Source organism: Glycine max, chromosome 2 (genome assembly GCF_000004515.6).
Source record: "Glycine max cultivar Williams 82 chromosome 2, Glycine_max_v4.0, whole genome shotgun sequence".
In the NCBI taxonomy this organism is placed as follows: Eukaryota; Viridiplantae; Streptophyta; class Magnoliopsida; order Fabales; family Fabaceae; genus Glycine; species Glycine max.
In genome coordinates, this window is record NC_016089.4 from 23136183 (window position 1) to 23140468 (window position 4286).

The following is a 4286-nucleotide window of genomic DNA, read 5'->3' on the forward strand; positions in this document are numbered from 1 at the left end:
TCTTGGCTAGCATGGGGGGGCATCTGTTAATTGGTTCCCTCGCTAGAAGGAAGGAAGAATCAGGATTCTATCTTCATGCGAAGGATGTCCAAATGTTCCCTTGATGGGAACAAGGGGTTGTATTAATTATAATCCCGTTCTCACCATAAGACAGCTTGGCTACCCCATGAGAGGAGCGCCATTAGACGAAAGCATCACGCCTTTCATCGCACGGGGTTTTAGTGACCACAACGCGAGGGTACTCCAAGGAGTTTGCAAGGCATGGGATGCGGCGTGAAGAAAGGACAGAGAGCTTAGGGGAAGCAGTAATGGGATCATCGGCGGCTATCATAAGTGGCTGAGAGTCCGAACACAAGGATTGGATTGGCTCCCAAATCTAAAGACTGTGAGGGACGATGAGGTTAAAGCTTCGGAAGAAAGTGATGAGGTACAAGCCCTAAAGGCAGAGCTTGAAAGAGCCCGAGTAGTCGAAGAGAAGTTCAAGTCCATAGCCATCAAAGTCTGAAAAGAGTATGATGAACTAAGGGACGTCAATATGGCCACCGCTGAAGCCTTGGAACGAGAAACCAAGAAGGCCCGAAAGGAAGAACACGTGCCAGCAAAGTTTTGAGGGGCTTTATAGGGCAGCAATAGTAAGCTCAAGCTCCGAAGAGGTGAAAGGAATCATCACGGGTCAAAGGCATGATCTTGAAGGACGAGCTAAAGGCTTACCTTAGGTCGAAAAGAAATTTGTCCCAACAGTTAAGCGAGACTGAAGGGAATATGTGGGCCGTCATCGATGAGTGCAAAGAGAAGCTAAATCTAGCGGCGACTCACGAGCAAAGGCTAGAGGATGAGTACGCCAAGATATCAGCAGAAAGCGAAGCAAGGGAGAGGGTAATTGATTCATGGCACCAAGAGGCAACAATGTGGACGGACCGATTTGCTCTTACCTTGAACAGGAGTCAAGAACTTCCCCGATTGCTAGCCAAGGCCAAAGCAATGGCGGACACCTACTCCGCCCCCAAGAAGATCCACGGACTTCTCAGCTATTGTCAACATATGATAGACTTAATGGACCATATGATTAGAAACCGCTAGGAAGTTTGTATTGTCGCTCAGATCTTGACTAGTTATAACTTTTTGAATAAAATGAGTTTATCCCACGTTTTTACTCCAAAAATCAGTGCGAGTCAAGTCACTCCCGCATTTTATCTCTAGCATGCATTGTATGTTGGTCTCGTCCTTTGTCACGGGAAGCCGGAAGGTCCATATCACCTTCTTAATTGTACACATGGGGCACTGCGCCCCCAAATGCGCGAGTAAGAAGAGATAATTTTCCGGGCTCTCGTGTCCGTAAAATGCATTCATATCATGCATCGCATAAGCATCTCTTCATAACATCATAATGGACATATCCTGCATTTGTCTGTTATCATATTCCGGCCTCACATTTTGCATGAGTCATGGCATCATCATGCATATGCGTTCAACAAACTTTTTGATCTGCAAAATTGCATACCATTTGTTTTCATGTTTGCTCATCCTTGTGTTTTCCTCTACAAAACAAAAACAAAAAAGGGGGAAGCGTGAAACTTCACACTACATTCTTAGTTTCATGTGTTAGGCACCACGAGCCAACCATGTTGGGATCATAAACCCATTTCACTTAAAAACAAAATAATTGAACATGGTACCTAATGCATGGTTAACTAGGAAATGGTGTTTCTTCGGGCATCTCAATTTCATAATTACATTTTCCGTGCATAAGCTTAAAGTATGCCCGAGTCATTCATCCCTATGAGATGTTGTTGAAGTATTGGCGATCAGAATTGCCATTCCTTGGACTATAGGGTTGAACCAAGCTCATGCTTTTACAAAAAGGTTCATCAAGTCAAGTTGAAATATGGAAGTAACCGTCTTGCAAAATTGGGGAAAAAGATGAATCGAGTCACATCACTGCTTCGTCTACTACCAAACATATTTAGGATTATTGATGTCCTTGTTACTTCCAGTTTCACCTTGACAAAGATGTCATGGACCATGTTGAAAATCTAAATTGATTCAAGCCCATATCTTGCGTAAAAATTCGCAATACTTCAACTGTACATCATTCGCATGCATCCATGCTTTTCATTGGTTGCATTGCTCGTTGCATTCTTTCCTTGAAAAATAAAATAAAATGAACTTAATCATTGTTATAAAAAAGAAAGAAACATGCTTTACGGCGTCCTCACCGAACTTGTGCTAGAGCTAGAGTAATGGGTGAAGTAAAGGAGATACAAGAGAAGATGAAGGCCGACATGGAGGCCATGAAAGAGAAAATGGCCACAATGATGGAGGCCATGATGAGCGTGAAGAAGATAATGGAAGCCAATGCGGTTACAATTGCCGTTACCAGCATTGTCGCTAAGGTGAACCCGATGCTCCCATCTGGCCTCAAGCAAATGAATCATCCAACCTCAAATATGGTAGGCAAAGATTTGGGAAGTACGGACGACCCCATGATGTGCAAATTCAAAACGAGCACGCCTTCCCGCCATATGGCTTGCCTCTCAACTATACGCCACCCAATGTGGTGTACATTCCCAATGAGGATGTCAATAACTCCACTCCCATACTCATTAAGAGCCAACAACCTCAATCTGATCATGCACATGTCTCTCGACCCATGGAGGAGACACATGAAATTCCCCACCACGATCTAGCCAACTTCGAGCCTTGCCTCGGATATGCTGCTGAAGGGCAAGCAGTTGGTGGTATACCCCTACAAAACCCTTTGGAGGGCCCTCAGTATCACCCACAACTGCACCTCTTGCATTCCACAGCGGTTAAAAACCCTCATGACTATGACAGGAATGGGAAAGTTGGATCATATAGAGGAAAGGCTCAGGGCCATTGAAGGAGGTGAAGATTATGCCTTTGCTAACCTAGAAGAGTTGTTCCTAATACCCAAACATGGTCATTCCCAAGTTCAAGGTGCCGGACTTTGGCAAGTACAAGGGGACTACTCGCTCCAAGAACCATCTAAAGATGTACTGTCAGAAGATGGGGGAATACGCAAAAGATGAGGAATTGCTGATACATTCCTTCCAAGAAAGTCTTACTGGGGTAGCTGTTACCTGGTACACTAACTTGGAACCTTCCCGAGTCCATTCTTGGAAGGACCTAATGGTTGCCTTTGTTAGGCAGTATCAGTACAATTTTGATATGGTTCCGGATAGGATGCAACTACAGAACATGTGCAAAAAGGGGGACGGATCATTAAAAGAACACGCCCAAAAGGTGGAGGGATCTGGCGGCCCAGGTGGTACCCCCAATAATGGAAAGGGAGACGATAATCGTGATGGTAGACACATTATCGGTACTCTACTATGAAAAGATGGTGGGCTGCGCACCCTCAAATTTGGTCTTCGCCAGTGAAAGGATCAATGTGGGTCCGAAAAGAGGCAAATTTGATCATCCTACTAGGACGACTGAGAAAACTGGGGCAAATAAAGAGGGTGAGGATGAGGGAGAAACCCATGCTGTGACTGCCATTCCTGTACGGCCAAATTTCCCACCAACCCAACAATATCTTTACTCAGCCAATAACAAACTTTCTCCTTACCCACCACCCAGTTATCCACAAAGGCCATCCCTAAATCTACCACAAAGTCTGTCTACCGCACTTCCAATGACGAACACCACCTTTAGCACAAACCAAAAACACCAACCAAGAAGTGAATTTTGCAGCGAGAAAGCCTGTAGAATTCACCCCAATTCCAGTGTCCTATGCTGACTTGCTCCCATATCTACTTGATAATTCAATGGTAGCCATAACCCTAGCCAAGGTTCATCAACCTCCATTTCTCCGAGAATACAACTCGAACGCAACGTGTGCTTGTCACGGAGAAGCCCCGGGGCGTTCCATTGAGCATGGTAGGGCTCTGAAGCGTAAGGTGCAAGGTCTAATTGATGCGGGCTGGCTGAGATTTGAGGAGAATTGCGTGTAAATCCTAACATTGACAAGAGATGCCACACATGGGGCAATTTTGAAAGCTGTTGTTAGGTGTCCCTAATGACTCATCAGGGTTTCCAAGTTTATGCCATTATTGTAAACCACAGCTACAATGTTAAATGAAATGGATAAAGTTGATATCTTTGTCCCTCATCCTCTCACAAACGCATGTTTGCTTATTCAACTTTCATCGGAATGTGGGTGCAAGCCATTGGTTTGTTTGCTCAAGCGACCTGCGCTCCTGAGTGTTGACTTCCAAGACTGTTCAATCAGAGATTACTCGTCTTGCACGTTGGTGGGGGTGCCG